Raw genomic sequence first — 18,371 nt, 5'->3', positions numbered from 1 at the left:
ACAGAGACACCTTCTATCGCTAGGCCTCTGGATTCCAATTTTATAGAATTTTTTTTCTGGAGTAAGTTCTGATACCGATAATCTTCTTTATGGGCATTTCGTGTGAAATAGAAATCAAAGATGTTTTTTGGTGCATACAAAGCCCCAGGTCATGATGAAATACCAACTTTTTTTTTCCCAAAAATAATAGGATGAGGTTCGGCCAGATAAAATTGAATTCCTACAATGATTTTTTTTTATCTCCTAACTCAGATCTCTAAAAAAGGTAAAACAATGTCTGTACAAGATTTTAGATCTATTAGTGTATGTACAATTTCGTATAAATTTATTTCAAAATTACTAGCTAATAAATTGAAATTAATTTTTGACAAGGGCAAATTTTACGGACACCCCCGGTAAGTATATGAAATATCACGGACATACCAAACTTTGAAAAAATATCATAGACTACCTTTTCTTTATGTTTTTATTTCAACTCAGTCCATTGTGCAGTTAAGTTGCTGTTAATTCTTTTATAATGGCGAAATTACCCTTACCACAGGGTGAACTCCCTATAATACCCTTACTCTCTCAGTGTCTCTTTTGTTGTGTTCTCTTCAGTTCCTCTCGCTCTCTTTCGTTCGCTCAAAGACTCACTACCCGTTACCCTTACGGTGAACTTACAATAATCACATACCTCTTACTACTCTTCTCCGGTGCTGCCGCCACCGTCTTAAAGTTCCTACTCCCGTCCGCCGCTATCGTCACATCCACCGTCACCGTCATTGCCTGAAGCAGCCTCTGGTCACTCGCCGAAAACCACTCCAGAAACTCACTCCCTCTCTCATTGGTTTCAATGTCGTCACCCATCATCAACCGCCTCTCCTTCCTCTCCTCAGCCATGTGTGTCGGTCATGTTCTTGATCATGGCTAATGCGTTACTACACATCTTATAAACGTAAACCTGACCTGCCTCCAGCACTGCTTTCACCTCCTTATCCGCTCCATTATGGGAGAACCCGTCCAAACACAACTCCTGATTCGTCATTGCAGCACTCACAAGTGTCTTAAGGTCACCGGCGTGTTGGAATATCGTTTTCTTCACGTTTCTGTACTGCCTGAGATCGATCTTTACCTGTCTTGAGTAGCTCATCCAGGTATCAATCGATTGAAGTGAAGGATGAGACCATTGCATTTGGGTCACTCTTGGACCTGAATGCTTCACAGAGATAAAATAATACAGCAGGCAGGAGGAGATGCAATTCCAGCACCAGAAATGAAAAAGGCTTAATAAATTCATCATGATACCAAGCCACATCATGAAAAGCAGAGTATATCATACAAACCCTAACAGAAAGGTGAGGGGGTATCAACTATCAAGAGGGAAAGGTAAGGTGGAGGTGGAGAAAAATCTCAACTAAATAACTGATTTAGGCCAGCAATATTAAGCATCCTCCTCCTTTTGAAACAAAGCTTTGACCTCGGCAATAGTGCTTCGAGCTTCATCCATTTCAGGGCCTTGTTGATTTGTTTCCTCTAACTCTGCCTGAAATGGAAGGATCTGTTTAGAACAGTCCCCTGCTGGTACAAATTAACTGGCTTTCTAGATATAACTCGATCATTTCCAGCTACATCACATTCTCTAGCCTGAAAATACCTTTAAAAAAAAATTCCTTGCCAGAAAATAAGAGAGAATTATTAAACAATAAATACATAAATGAATGAAAGGTAAATCTAAGCAGAATGATTCAATTAAAATTTTAATTTTTTTTTTTGTAAATAAGAATAATGGTTTGAGGAGGTAGGTAAGAAGAAGAAAGGGAGAAAATTAACTAAACTCGATCCCTACTACACACATATGAAATGGAATGTGCCATATAGATATAATACTAGCAAGCAAACAGAAACAGAGAAACTCTTCTTTCAGTAAGTACATATTAAAGATGATGAGAGACAGAGAGAGAGAGAGAGAGAGAGAGTGATCTGCTGGACATGGTGGTGGCCCCGGACGTCCTTCCTCTCCTCCTCCTCCTCCGGCCTCTTTGACTTTTTTGAGAATAATCGTCCTGAGCACTCCATTCTTCATCTCTGCCTCAATCTGATCATCCATCTTGTACAGCCTGTAAAGCTTCTCAAGAATTAGAATCCTGCTAAAATACCTTACTCCCCATCTTCCAGTTTCCTCCTCCTCCTCCTTGTAGCCTCCTCCTGTGATGTACATCGTATTCTTTTCCACCGAAACCATAACCTTCACGTCCTCCTTCTCTACGCCAGGCAGTTTGGTACTTATGTACACCCCACCACCATTCTCCACATATTTCATATCTACTATTCGCATTATTCCACTCTCCATCATCATCTGATGATTCATGTTGAAGGCCCTCCTAGTCAGTGAGGATGTATGGATCACATCTGTACGTACGCATCCATCCATCGAAGAATTTAATGAGAATTATTAGTAAATCATAACCAATTACATATCATGCATCATCATCATCATCATCGATTAATATAATATAATTAATGCATGGTAGGAAGGAAAGGAAATGTGAGAAATTAGAAAAAAATAGACGTAAATTTGGAACTATATACTCATTATTTATTATTATAAGTTCGTTCCCCGTACAACAAAGAACTACCTACCCAACAAGATAGGAGAGGATGATGATCTATTAGAGGAGAGGCGGACCACGTTGACGTTGCTCTCAAAATCATCAAAGTGAGATGATGAATTGGTGTTGAAGGCACGACGACAACCACGAATAGGAAAAAACAACGGTGGTTCTACTACTACTACTGCGACGTCAGAGCAGAGGATTAATGGATTGAAAAACAATTTTTTTTGGTTTTTGTTGAGGAGTACCACCCAAGTAGAAGAAGCTCTCCTCCGTAATAATGCCAACGATGAAGCCATTTTTTTTATCATATTAATTCGAAAATCAAAAATCAAAAATCAAAAATCAAAAATCAAAAATCGATTGATGGATGGAACAAAGGGGAAGAGCGAAACGAAAACGAATATATAATAGCAGAAGCGGTAGAGGAGGAATAATAATGGAGAATAAAAGGTTCGTTCTGGTTGGTTTTTTAATTACTACTTTCTTGGAACCCAAGAAAATGACCGAATCCTGATTATCATATCACATTATCGTTATCATTATCATTATCATCATTATCATTTCATTGTAATTATCATTATCATTATAATTACTACTTTTAAAGCTCAAACCCAAATACCGTTATGAAGGTCCGTCTATCTTTCCGAATCATACTCCTCTCAGGTTTAATTCCCCTGCCCGAACACACTACCAGGGTGGGGTTAGATCGTCATTTCCACCTCCCTATGAGAGGAACCTGCAGGGAACCTATCTTTTCACGTTTCCTTTTGTAAATCTACGAACTAGTAGGAATTAATACACAAAACCTTAATAAACACCAAAATTAGGAAATTACCTAATAGATATCAGTTCACAAAATGGAGATACAAGGTATTAAATACAAATTTAAAATATACAGGGAGAGAGAGAGAGAGAGAGTTGAAGAGGAGGTTTTAGGGAAGAGAGAGAAAGAGAGATGAGTGCATGAAATAGAAATTTAATAGAAACAAGAAACAAGACTCGAGAATACGGGAGAGTAGGGTTTTGGTTTTTGTTTTGTAAATATTTTCCAAATCTAATTCTAATTCCAATTTTATCTCCTATCTATAAATCTATCCCCATATTTACCATCTATCCTTCTTTCCTCTTCCACGTCTCCTATTGTAACTCTAATAATATAATACATTGAAAACTTATAAGTAAACTATCCTAATAAAAAAAAAACTCCCTAATATATCAACTCACATTGTTTCATTTATCTTTATTTATTATAACAAATTGAGTCGACAAGTTTATGTTTTATTATTTGTGTTTTTCAGTGAGTTTTAACATCATAAATATTCACAAGTGCAAAAAGCGCAAGTACCTCTCATAGAGTCTTAGTCTATGCCAAAATTACCTTTAATTTATGGATTGGGGTTTTTTGGTCGGTTCACCTCATATAGGAAACTTTTGATTTGTATCTTTTGCACCACACATAAATCTAATGTATTGATTTAGAATAAAAAAATATACGGTATTATATAATAAGTATTGCATAAAAATAACAAATATATTAGGGAAAATTTCACGGACACTCCCTTATAAGTTTATCAAATATAACAGACAGCCAAAAAACTATCAAAATATTAACATTCCCTCCGACGTTAAGCACAGTTAGCACCCTATAGACACCTCATTTTGTCTTTTCCTCCTTGGAGGATCCTCATGACGATGATGAGCACCTCTCAAGGCCTAGAGTTGGTGTATCTGTGGATGTAACGTTAGTGTGCACTACCCAAATGCATGTATCGATCATCGATTCCCTTTGCTGGAGCCCAAACCAAAGCCTCCAAGCCCTCCAAGATCCCCTAGAAAGGTCAGTCCTGACCCTAGACCCCTTGGAACCGGCTTGACCTAACACAGAACCTGGCCTAAACATGTCTGTCGACATTAAAGCCTAGGTCGACACTCAAAGACCCCGAGTCGACATCGACCCCACCTTCCATCGACATCGAGCCATACCATTGACTGTTGGGCAAAACATCCCTACTGTCTAACTTGACTTGAAATTCAGAAAATAAGCATCGACATCCGGATCAAACCAAGTATCTCTACACGAATTTGGGAGTGTACACACCCCTCTACATCTATAAATACACCCCCTCTCACATTGAGGAGGGTCCTTGGATTTTTCTATGCTAGTTTAGTGCTTGCATGCTTAAAAGTTAGGTCCCCTATTCAAGAACCTTGAGTCCTTAGTCTTTGGCCCCCACTTGGCCTTAGCCTCTTCAAGTCCTTTCACTCTTCAAAGTGACCCTAATTAACCCCTATTTTCGCCATCTCCTCTTCTGCAAAACCCTAACCGCATCTACCCATCTCCTCTTCTGATTCTGATGGGGAGACCTTAGAAGCTTTCTCGTGAAAATGATAACTACTACCTGCGAGCTATGGCTACCTCTTCAAGCTTGCTAACATTTTCCACAGTGAATGCATCGTCAAGTAGTTGGAACACAAGAATTTATGCCCCTTATGTCGCTTTGCAATGCCTACAGACGAGCATAAATAACTTAAATTAAATTTTATGTAGTGACATGCACTTTGTGATTACTGTTGGAACTTTGTATATAATTCTTGGGCTATGTGAATAATTGAAGTTCCCTAATTTTTCAACTCAGAATCAAATCTTATTTATTACTTCCTACGAGCTTTTTATTCCTGTGAGTTTAATGCATGAAATAATATTCGGGTCAATGCATTTAATAAGTCTAAATATTAGAGATGTAAATTGATTGCATAGGATTCGGGCTAACATGGATTGAGGCATCAATATCGGATTGGCTGGCTCATATCGGCATCGGTCGAGGCCGATATCGATACCTGGCAAATCCTGGGTCGGGTATCTATATCAGGCCAAGGGTAAGATCGTAAAAAATCTTAATTTTAAATGAAATGAGGTATAAAATTGACCGATCCAGGCCAATACCGGCTGATCTAGATTTGTATCAGATCGATATTGGCAGAGACCGATGCGGATATTGATACCCGGTCTAAATCCTTGATCAAATATATCACTATCCCTAATTGCATCAGATTAGCTTCCGAATGGATTTTGATAGTTTTTTGGATATCCATTTTTTGAATATTCAACAACAAACTCAACCTTATCCCAACTTAATGGGGTTAAGGTAAAACCTGAAAAGTGAAAGTGAGGAATGGGAAATGAGATGAGGAGAGAGAGAGAGAGAGAGAGCGAGGGGCATAACCCTGCAAAATCAGGGGAATCTCAGCTAAATCCTTTTTTTGAATATTTCTTCCCCTTAATACTATAATATGTGAATAGGGTTTATGTTGAAGGACTGCAGCCACCCACTAAGGTTGATGTTGAATGGGACTGTATTTGGCTTTTATCATTATTTTTTGGGATTTTATCCATTCTTAATTGATCGCAGGGGTTAACTTTGGCCTAAAACCAAAGCCTTTGCTTCGCCCGTCCATATTTTCCAAGATTTTGTTGGAATATAAGTCCGGGCTTTGAATACCATATTTGAGTTGCTATTTCATACGTGGAAAGCTCTTACTATGCTTACAAATTATTTTCTTAACTCCCTTTCTTTACAAGTGACCTTCCCCTCTCTAATATCTCTTCTCTACACCCACATACAGTCACACGTGCATATTTATTAGTGTATATATATATATTGCATTTATAGCTCTCTTGCATTTCTTCAAATCTTTCACTATTTATTGTTGTATTTGATTGGCCAAATTTCTTTTCTTTTGTGTGTCATGCATGGCAAGTTGTTTTGAATCGATAAGATTCAAGTGATTATGAGTTTTAGAATTGGAGCCCCATGTGAGGCATCCCTTTTTAAACTGATTCCTATCATCCCCCATGAACCATTGATCCCTACTGTTTCTCTATTAAGTGCATATCTATGTGGGTCCTGCACCCAAACAGTGTGAATCCCCAAACCAATGGAGTTGGAAGTTGCTAATCTTAGCAACTACTTAATTTATTGCCAAAATCAACATGTTTCTAGCGTGCAACAACTTGATTGTGGGATTCAAAAATTTGCACAACATTTGGTAGTGCATCCCATGCATGGCTAGTACATCCAGCATCTACAGAAACAACAAACCATGCATTGGTCTATATTTATGTGATAAAAGGTAAAACAAACAAACCATACCAGAGTTCCTTTTAGGTCAGTTAGTGAGGTCTCCAGGCGCTCGTGGCAATCCAGAATCATGGATCATCCTTGACTCAGCCAAACCATTTTCCTGTTCAAACAATTGGAGTACGTAATAAGTGACTATCTGGTTGTGTTCATTTAGGTGTCATATTGGTTCATGGGATAAAAGGTGGTGCTACACCAGTTAGCAGATATGTTCCAAGCCTTTTTTGGATAATTAAATTCCAGTTATATATATTCCAAGTTAGCTTTAGAAAATAATATTAGTTATCAGATATGTATGCACAAGGAGAATTACAGCTAAGGTGATTCAATCACTAGAGTTGTGTAGTAGTGATATGCAGCATTCCTCTCATTGTACCAAACCTTTTGGTTGTTACAAAAATTTCAGCACTCAAATGAGGTATGGTACTACTTGTAAAAACTATGGTCCACCTGCACACTATATATATATATATATTCAAAGGAGGGTCTTTTGGTAAGACCAACCTTTGCTCATAAATCATTATAACAACCCTACCTGCAAAATTGTGAAACATATATTGCATGCAAGTTGCTTTTTCATACTTGCTTTTGTAAGGGTATAAATCATTCAATTGAAAAAGGGGTAATGTAAGAGCATGATCATCACCACTGGATATGGTTTGATCTTTTATTTGAGCCATTGGTTTGTACTAACTTGTATTTATTGTAATAATGTAGATTACACACGTAGAATAGTTATTTATTTAGTTTAGGAGTCCTCCCATTTAAGTTTGCGATATGATAGAGAGAAGTTTTGTTTTTAGTTCGCCTTTATTTCTTGGAAAATTATCAGCTCCACCCCCTGACGTTTGCCTATATTTTAAAGCACACCCACTAACTACAATAATATCAACCGTCTCCCCTGCTTTACCAAACTAATTCCACCCTGACCCTCTACCATTAGTTAAGAGCTGTTAAGTGGTGATGTCAGCAGTTTAATATCCTTTAAATGACAATTCTGCCCTTCTTAGTGGCCGATGTACCTAAGCTACCCTTTCAATTAAAACACCCACAAACCTTCTTCCTCACACTCACCGACAACCTTGGAGAATCCACTACAACCTACCATCTTGAAGAAACCTACTCCAGAGTTAAAGCAACCCAGCATCAACCCACCACCGTTGCTCGACAAAACTTAGTAAATTTTACTCGATGCATTACGTGCATTCACAACTACCCCGAAGATACCTCGACAACCAGTACCTCTTCAACTCATCTTCTCTACTCTACAACTCCTTCTCTTTCTTATCTAATCGCAGGTGATTCCTATATTTCTTCTCTAGAAAACTCTGGTTCTCAAAACTGTGGAATTGAAGGAGTCCAAACCCTAAGTTTGTGAGGAACAATGGCAACATTTGAGGAAGTTCCACCTGGCGATCTAAAGGCTAGAATCTCTCTCTCTCTCTTTCTCTGCTTTACCATCGAATTCCTGAAATCGAGCTGCAACACCTGAAATTGTGCTAAGATACCTTGAAATTGATTTGTGACACCTGCTCTCTTAGCCTAAAATCGATCTGCGGTACATGCTCTCTTGGACTGAAATCGAAGTGCTCCTGGTTGAGCCTATTTCACCTATTTTTCTGTTTGGTTACTCCATATTTCCCAGTGAATAACCGACGCTCCTTGTAAGTATCCTACTACTGCAGTACTAGATAGAATGGAGAGTATAGAATTATTTACAGTGACCGGAAATGGGCGGGGGGAGAGAAGCTCAGGTAGCAGTGGCCAGAAATGGGTGGGGGAGAGATAGCAGGGGAAGGGGTGGGGGAGAGAAGCTCAGGTAGTCAGACAGCAAGGGGTGGGGGAGAGAAGCTCAGGTAGCTGGACAACAAGGGGTGCGGGAGAGAAGCTCAGGTAGTCGGACAGCAAGGGATGGGGGAGAGAAGTTCAGGTAGTCGGACAGCAAGGAGTGGGGGAGAGAAGCTCAAGTAGCTGGACAGCAAGGGGTGGGGGAGAGAAGCTCAGGTAGCTGGTTTTTAAGTCTCCAACGGTAAGAAATGATTTAGGAATAGGTTTTTTATGTTTTAGTGTTAAGGGCATTTTGGTCAAAGTAATTTCATAGGTTAACACCGTTCAAAAATGGGTAACGGTTGATATTATGGTAGTTAGTGGGTGTGCTTTAATATATAGGCAAACGTCAGGGGGTGGCGCTGATAATTTCCCTTATTTCTTTTATAAGTACAGCTGGGAGGAAGTGCTTAGATTTGGTTTAGATTGTTATTTCTTTTATAATTTAACTGTTTGAATCAAGTAGAAAGCTTAGGTTAGTTAGACTTCTATTTTATAAATAACTGTATGAGGCTAGCCTTCACCCACATTTTGAGCAATGGATTGAGGCTCTCTTTGGTTGGATTTCAGTTTTGATTTTAGATTGATTTCTTAAAATAAGTCCAAAAAAAAATAGTTTTTTGGTCAAAAAATTGAAATTGTTTGCTTGCACCAATTGAATTGGTAGTTCAATTTTCAAAATAAACTCTCTCCATTGAGTTTAGCAAACTCCTCGACTAAAGTCTGAGTTAGTGACAGCCCAAGAGGTCAGCAAATCTACAAATGCTTGAAGAAGGAACAGAGGGCAAAAGATGGAGCAGGCTTGGCTCTCACACCCTTTTGTGAACTGCAAAGAGAAGCATTGTCACGCTTGAACCAAATCCCAACTCCATCAAAACCAATTCTACAAATATTATTATGCCTTTACCAATTTCCTCCTGTTCTAAATCCTGCTTTACTCGGATCTTTTACTCTCGTTCTTTCCATTCCTCTGCTTCATGCTTTCTCAGATAACCTTTGAGCAGCTACCAAGAGATTTCTGTGATCCCTACGAGTGGACTCATCTCAGGAACAAGAAAGGTAAAAACATTTTTACTCTCTCCTCACTTGTCCAATTCAACCAGCGCAGTGTTGATGGTGATGGTGGTGGTCATCGTGGCTTTTGGAGATGGATTGAATTGGTGGGAGAAGTGTTACCGACGGCATTTCCCATCTGGCTAGTGCTGGGATGCTTATTGGGTTTCCTCAGACCAAGCTCCTTTGATTGGGTTTGACCCAAGTGAACCATCATCGGCATTACCGTCACCAACACAGTGTTGATGTGATGGTGGCGGCTATCGTGGCTTTTGGAGATGGATTGAATTGGTGGGGGAAGTGTTGTCGACGACATTTCCTGTCTAGGTAGCATTGGGATGCTTATTGGGTTTCCTCAGACCAAGCACCTTTGACTGGGTTTGACCCAAGTGAACAATCCTTGGCATTACCCTCACCATGCTCGGTATGGGCATGACTCTTACATTTGATGATCTTTGAGGTGTGTTGGCAATGCCCAAAGAATTGCTCGCCAGCTTTGTATTCCATCCAGTACTCAGTCAGTATTGCAAGAGAAGTGTCCAGCGCAATTGAGATTCGAGAAATGAAGTCAGAAAAAATGGGGAAGATTGAGCCGAAAGAGATAATAAAAGTTAGCGGAGGGCAGCAACAGATTGATTTGTGACCTTCTATTATAATTTATAAATGAACTCAAGTAGTTTTAGGCCCAAAAAATGAAAATTATTTTACATGGCCTCCTCGGTTGTGAAGCCTTGGTTTGCCTTTTTGCTGGTCCGCCTTCTCGAGCCATGTCGAGTGGGTGCCTTCTCGAGTCGTATGGCTTTGAGGAGCTTATCCCAATCTCTAGAGTAGCAGAAGCGCTTCAAGGTACTGAGATTCTTAGAGCCAATAATCAGGGGTCTGAAGTACTGGCCATTGTTGAGCTCCTTGATGCAGATGGTCTTAAGTCAAGACACAACACTACCTGGTCCAACAGGCGTGGCAGTGGAACCGTCAGTAAAGCTGCAAAGACGCTTTATGGAGAGCTCTTCATGATCGAGGACATGCCCTTGGCACCAAAGTTGCAGGAACCAGAAGAGAGCTTCTTCAAACCCTTGCAGTTGACAGTGACAATGGCCATGCCTGCATCAGTCAACTCGTCTCAAGCCCAGAGCTTGAGGTGAGTGAGGTTACGGCAGCAGATTGATTGTAGAGAAAGGGCTGAGGTGACATGTTGCAGAGAAGTGGGGAGGGGTTACAGAGAAGGGGATGGGGGTGGTGGTTGCACAGAGAAGGCGGTGGGTGCATCAATCCCTCGGTCTTACATTTTTTACCATAAAATTGAGCCATTGCGAGCACAAGGGGGGACATACCCAGTGCACGAGGCTCCCGACACTGCGAGGTCTGGGAGGATCATAATGTACGCAGCCTTAACCCTGCTTCATGGAGAGGCTGTTTCTCGACTCGAACCCGCAACCACTAGGTCGCAATGGGGGAAGAGAGAAGGGAGGCCTGTCCTTTATAGAAATAATAACAGAAATCTCAAAATAGCTCCCCAGCTATTTCAAGATTTCTACTTAAATTGGTTTCTGTTTTAAAAAAATAAGGTGCAAAAATCATACCAAACTCTCTCAAAAGTTGAAATACTCCCAGAAATTGAAATCGAAATTCAACCAAAGAGAGCCTGAATTAGTTCGTTTGAAAGGGATTGTTATCACTCTCCCTTCTCTCTTCCCCCCCCCCCCCCGATTTGGGGTTGTCTCTCTCCTCTTCCCTCCCCAAGATCTCTCCCCTCTTCTTGATGCAAACCCGAATGGGTAAGCAAGCCAAGATCGAACCTAGAAGAGAATAGGTAGGTATGAAAATAGATAGCTACATTGTAGAGCTGGAGTCCCTTCAGTCTACAAGCCATAGGAGTCCCACCTAGGTTCCTGAGTCTCACAGCTCTTGCTTCTCACAAGGGTTCTCACAAGAAGATTTTGGAAAATCTTGAATACAACAAAATAACATTAAAGAGACCCTTAGAATTCCAAAACCCTTTTGGAATTCCCATACATAGATAAAAAATCCTAAACATAGATATCTGCCCCCAAGACAGAGAAAACAAAACCCAAAACATTTAACCCCACCCCCAATACATAGGAAACATAAACCAAGAAAATTAACTAAATCTTGGAATTCTAAAAGACACTAAGAACATTAACTAACTCTTGGAATTCTAAAAGACACTTAAGAATACCAAAAGTCTTCTCCAGCAACTGTTTCAAAATAATGGACCCAAGTGGACAAAAAAAAAAAAAACCAAATAAAAAAAACTCATCAGGGTCAGGTCTTGGCCAGCCTATCCACAAGGTCTGGGGTTGACTCGGTGGTGGTCTTGGACCAACATGTGGACCAGGTTCTGGAAAAGAAACTTGTGAGCCAATTTCTCCCTGCATCACTTCTTCCTCCTCTTCCCCCTCCCCCCATGGTTTCACCTTTCTCTGCTCCCCACAATCCCCTCTCTTCTCTTTCTCTGCCCCCCCCCCCCCCTAACGATTGTCTTTTTCCCCTCATTCTTGTGGCTCCATCGCTAACAGGTTCCCCCTCTTTTCCTCTATATTTTCTTCCAATCGATCTCCACATTCTTTTTCTGATTTTTAGATTTGTAACCCACCACCAGTAGATCATCTTCCATCAATTTGATCTACATCAAAGGGATGATTCCATAAAAACAAGAGCCTATCTTTGAAAAGAAGAGATGCTAACATGTAAGGGCAGCGACACTCCAATGAGGACTATTTCTTGTTTCATTCACTGAGAAAAAGGACTGCTATTTGATTCAACACAAGAAACTATCGCCCTCGCACGCAAGGCGCAACGTGCATTACAAGGATTTCCTGGTTAAATCACTAGCAGAAGATGAAAATTAAAGGTGGATAAGATTGATGGAGTCAGCTGGAAGTCCAGTTTCACACAGAACATTCAGGAGCAAGTAAAGCTAGAGTACCATCAGTTAGAAGAGAGAACAACAGGAAATGAACTAGGAAACAGAACTTGAATAGAAGATAAATGAATAATGAAGCAAGACTGGCAGTAATGACAGAGAGATAGGTTTACATGGGAGCAGTAGTCACACCGTTACAGCTGGATACTATACAATACTGTCACATTCATAGTTGTCATGGCGTCGCCATATCGACGCCATGGCGGCATATCGCTGGAGAAGTGGGCATATCGACCACCGATATGGCCTCCATGTCGTCGCCATGGACGCCATACCACGACATATGGCCATATCGGGTGACATGGTTGTTTCAAATCATAAAACATAATTTTTTAACGATAATTTTTTTAACCATTTTTCATTTTAATGCTTTTTCCTTAACATAAAAAAAATTAAAAAAACATCAAACAGAAAACACTAATACACTATTGACTAATACACAATCACATCAGCAAATTTTTTTTTATTTAGATGGGTTGTTTATTAGCTTTATTCCCTCAATATAAATTACGTTCTTGTAATTGTTTTTTTGTTTTGTTACTTTTGTAGTCACTTTCATATGATTTCATATGAATCATATCTCAACTCTCATGATTTTTCAACTTTATTATCAGCAAGACTATTGCTATCAATTATTTGATAATCCATGATTTCATATACACTAATGGATATTACACTTTCATGAATTAAATCATAGTAGATTAGTAGTACACTTTCATGTTAATTTTTTATGTTATAGGGTATATATTATAGCATACTAAATGACATTAAAAATAGAGAAAATAAAAAATAAAACATGGTCAATATGATCGCCATGGCGAGCGACATGTCGATATATCGACATGACACCCCTCCACTGACTTGGATCGCCGTGACGACGTGACAACTATGGTCACATTATATCAACCTTGACAAAAAGGGGGAGATGTTAACAGATTAAAGATCATTCTTCAATCATGTTTGAAAAGTTCAAGAGGGTTTAGAATCCATTTCCAAACTTTACTTGAAGTTGCTTGATATGCTACTTGTTAATTCATTTAGGCTCAATCATAGGACATTAGAGTGAGGGTTATTTGTTAACTTAATAAAGTATCATAGGTTTTTTCAAATGCATCTTCAATGAACGTGGGATTTACATGTATACAAAGGAAATGTGGCTGCTGGGGTGGGGAATGGTGGAGGGGACGGAGCATAATGCATATACCAACTTTTGATTAATTCCAAGGTTGGATCTACTTCGGAAGCCAAACATGCAAAGCACATTATTGGTGGGGCTATTTGGATAACTGCTATTTCCTGTTCCTAGTTGTACATCATTTCATATCACCATACTCTGGTTAGAAAGAAGAGAGAAAACAGAGAAAGGGCCTCACAAAATGTCATATCAGAAAGAAACAGAGAAGACAGAGAAAGGCCCTCAGGGAGGTTCAAAATGGAAACAACAAAAGCAATCATAGAGATACAAAAAGAGTGAAAAGGTAATCTAATATCTTTATCCTGTTAAAAGACTCTGATCCTAGAAAGAGAATTGGTTAGCTCGCAGAAAAATGTGATTATAACATGACAAAATCATGTTGGAGGACATAGATCATCTACCAGACTACCACCATGATATATGGCAGACGTCCACATCACAGACATGCCACTTCTCCACCAAAACTCATCCAAAACATGCTAAAACTTGATTTTAGAGTTTAAATCTTTCAATGAATATTTGGATTCATTTCTCCTTTCCTCCTTTTTCTAATGTTTTTAAGATAACCCATTGGAGTCTTGTGGCTATAACCAATTACTGAAAATCAAATTTTAGTTACTTCTGCCAGCAATAATTCATGAAAGTACTGTTTCTAGTCCTACCCAGAGATAGAACCCTTTGTATACAGAAAACTCAATGGTGTTTGTTGACCTAGAATGCTTGTTGGTATGTATACAGGACCTCTTCACACACCATTAGTGGAAGAGACACAACTGAGGCCATATCTCTACCATATAAGGCTTCCACTAACTTGAAATAAGACTGAGGTTCTTCTCATGCCAAATGAATCTCCACCCTTATGGTGATGAACTGAGTTAATTAAATTACAGACAAAAATTCACAGGAACAGGACTTCTGGCCGAGCAATGATAACCTCCCTATCAAAAGGAGAACTATCAAAGTACTTCCAAGTTTGAAGATGAAAATTCTGAACCCCAGATCTGATGTAGGGGCATGGAGATGTGACATACATGTTCATGTGGGAGCAGTTGGAGCAACCAGCTACCATTCACATCATTTGCTACATTTCATCGACCTCCACATTAAACAGCAAAGTTTAAGGAGTCAATGATCATTTGGTCTACTCTTGAAGGGCCACTAGGATCTGGTGTACATTTCCTAAATCTATTTAAAGTTACTCATTTTTATTACTAATTTAAAAAAGGTTAAGGATAGGTAGTGTTGTTAAAGGTTATGTGCTCGTTTACTCTAGTAGAAATAGCATTTTTAGTTGTTCTCCTCTTGAAACATGACTATCATATTATAGAGAGGGGAATGATACTCCTCTTTGACCTGTAGTATAAATATGGAATGTGGCAGCTTGGCTGGCACTCAGACTTTGGGAACAGCTTGTCCACGTCAATCTACTTGAGTGTCAAGTTCAGCCTGATTAAACTTCTAAACATGTCAATGAGAGAAAATTGATTGAGGAGTCAATTTTCTTGAAAATTTTTGGACCACTGGAATCACAAGGGATGGGTCATATGTTGAGATGGTACCCCGAATGCCGCAAACTTTTTCTCAGGTGATTCTCATCTTGCCCATAATGTATTGACCTTTAATCTAATGAATATTTTGGGTCATAGACCTCAATCTATATTTTCTAGTTGCTTTACCATGTGACAAAATAATCTTGTATGAGAAATTTCCATATTGCCTCCCAAATGAGCACTCTCTCTTTCATATACTAGTATCTATTCAACATCACAGCTTCTTATTATTAGTGGTTCATATTTACAACTTCTTTTGATTTTTATTACTGATAGGAAAAGGAAGATTTATTTTGCTAAATGTTAGAAGGGGCAAACTACATAAGCAAAATTTACAAGCATAGATTGACTAATAATTCTAGCAATTAATGCATGGAGCCTCAACCAATATCACTAACGGAAATAACTTAAATACGCCAAGTTGGATAAAATAACATAGAAATACATAGCAGACAAGGATATGTTAATATACTTAACAAACATCAGCATTTCCAGAACAAGTACAAAACCAGATTCTCTCAAGCACAGGACTCACTTTTGGATACTTGAAGTGGGGATTAGTGATGTATGATCAAGTTAATGATGATGTACAGGGAATGATTGAAGCAATGACAACAATACCTGCTGCTTAAGATCATATGGATCAGCTCCTTTCTGTTTCATGCTGGCAGTTCTAGCTGCTTCTCTTTCAACCTCTTTTTCATAAGAGCGCAGTTCTTTAATGATGCACTTGCAAGTGCCCGTTTTTATTTTCAGATTCCTAAGGGTTGTCATATAGACCTGATCCCGAAAAAAAAAGGAAATTCTTCAGTTTAAATATTGTTAAATCCTTTGTATCATGAACAATGTGCTGTGTAATTCAATTAATGATTTTAGGTACATTCTAAAGCTTGTAATGCCATGCCACTCCTATCTGAGTAATTGAGTCTGATTGTTGAATGCACTAAAACAACAATGCCACTGTAATATCTATATTGTTCATGCATCCATTGCTTCTAGGGCAAAAAGCAGAAAATTTATTCGAAACAATAAAATAAAATGAGATAATCACCTCTCACGATGTAACTACTAGAGAAGGTATTGAAAGATCCACCATTCCATTCATACCCTGATGAGATTAATTAATTTATGGATTGGTTTATGGTTGGCCAGATATAACAAATTACTACATAAATGTAAAATAATTTCCCAGACCAATACACACGGTGGATTCAATATCTGGGTTGTTTTAGGGTCTCTGCATAATTCTAATTAACTTGTTCTCATTTTTTTTTCTTCAAATTAAAAGTCTGTAAAATTCCCTCCTCGTAGAAAAACCTAAACTCATATTAATTAATTAAATTATCAACAAAAGAATATTTGAAGTCAAGAATTTTGCCAATAGGAACTTAAAATAGATCAGAAGTACCAAATTCACTTCTCACACCTTAAAACGGCGATGATGAATCCACATTTCAAGTGTTTCTGATGGAGAGTATTCATTGAATCGATACTGAACTTAAAATGAACAACTCATAGTCCTTTCGTTTAAGTTCTCATTAAATTTTATCCCAAACAAACAAAATTTTAACTTTTTTTTTCTTCCAATAATCAAAATCTCCAGCTGACAACAATGAAACCTGCCATTTTCGAGTTCTAATCCTTTAGATAGATCCAAAATGGGTATAAAATAACAATACATTTCAGTTAATAGGAACAAAAACTACCTGTTTCACCGCGAAAAATCGAAATCGAGCGCTTCTTCGTCTTCTTCTGAATGTGCTAGAGTGTGTAGCAGTGTAGGCAGAATGCAGAAAGGACTCAAAGAGAAGGTTTCTATTTTTCTTTTCTTTTTTTTTTTTTTTTTTTTTTTTTTAAATTGGAGAATTTCTGTATAAGGAAGTGTACCGCCCACGCCCATGCCCACACACAATGGAATTTTTATCGGATGCGGTTCCTGACCGGTGCGGTTCCCTAGTGTCTCTCACAAGAGGAGGGTGGACCCCACCTGGGCAAAGTGTTCGGGCAGGTGCCCTGAGTGGGTCCCACTCCCCTCTTGTGAGAGGCACTAGGGAACCGCACCGGTCAGGGAACCGTAGACGATAACTATTCCACACAGTGGGGTCGCATGACCACCCCACCCCTATGAAAGGTGGAAATACCGCCCCCTAATACTTCTGTGTGCAATCTCATTAGCCCGTGCAAAGGCCACACTCCTCCACAGAGAACGCTCCTTTTTTTTGGAAAAGGTTCTCTAAACCATTGGAGTAGGATACACTAGCATTTCTTTGATCTCTCTCTTCCAAAGTAAAATGACTTTTCTACCCTAATTTAAAATTTTCTTCTAGCGTGTGCTAAATGCAAGACTCCCAATCAAGGCTACTCTTTCAAAATGGCTTCAGATCGATCCTTCATGTGCTCTATGTGGAAATTATGTCAAATCCTTCTAGCACTTATTCATATCTTGTGATTGGGTTAAACATATTTAGATGGCTGGACCTCTGGGGATGAGAACCGAACACCTGGTCCATACAAATCTGAAAGATTTCTGCTTAGCAACTTTTTTCAATCTTAAACTTGACAAACGTTTATTAGTCTGGTTTTTTAGTGTTTTCATTATTACTTGTTATTTCATTTGGACTGTCAAAAACAAAGTGGTCATTGGGTCTGAAAATCCAAATCCAATATGGATAATGACTCAAATCAATCAGTGGTTAGTAGATTTAAATTTATCCCCCCCCGGTCAACTTCGTCACCTCATGTGTATCCTAGTACTGAGGAAGCTTTATTTATAAACCCTTCGCTGGCCTTACCAATCTTAGATTTTCCTATTTTAATTTGTGCAGGATACCATATACCTGGATTAAGTTTGGCAGGATGGTCCTACATTTTTTTGGTACATGGCAAGTTTAGCTTTTTGGCTGCAGGACACATAACATCTAATATATCTATGGTACCCGAACTGTTTAGCATACGTACTGTCCTGAATCATGCAAATAGTATGGAGTTGAAGATTAAAGAAGTGTGGTGTTCCAATCAACAGATCACTGATGTTCTTCCATCTCCAATCAATTCTTGTTGGCCTTG

General features: G+C 38.9%; 1 pseudogene; it reads right to left on the bottom strand.

Moving 5' to 3' along the window:
- Window positions 1–1,236: 1,236 nt before the first annotated feature.
- On the bottom strand, window positions 1,237–16,079 carry LOC122648807 (annotated as a pseudogene).
- Between the last annotated feature and the right edge of the window lie 2,292 nt (window positions 16,080–18,371).

Source organism: Telopea speciosissima, chromosome 1 (assembly GCF_018873765.1).
Source record: "Telopea speciosissima isolate NSW1024214 ecotype Mountain lineage chromosome 1, Tspe_v1, whole genome shotgun sequence".
NCBI lineage: Eukaryota > Viridiplantae > Streptophyta > Magnoliopsida > Proteales > Proteaceae > Telopea > Telopea speciosissima.
The sequence above is the reverse complement of the archived record's forward strand: the minus strand, read 5'-3'. Positions and strand labels throughout refer to the sequence as shown.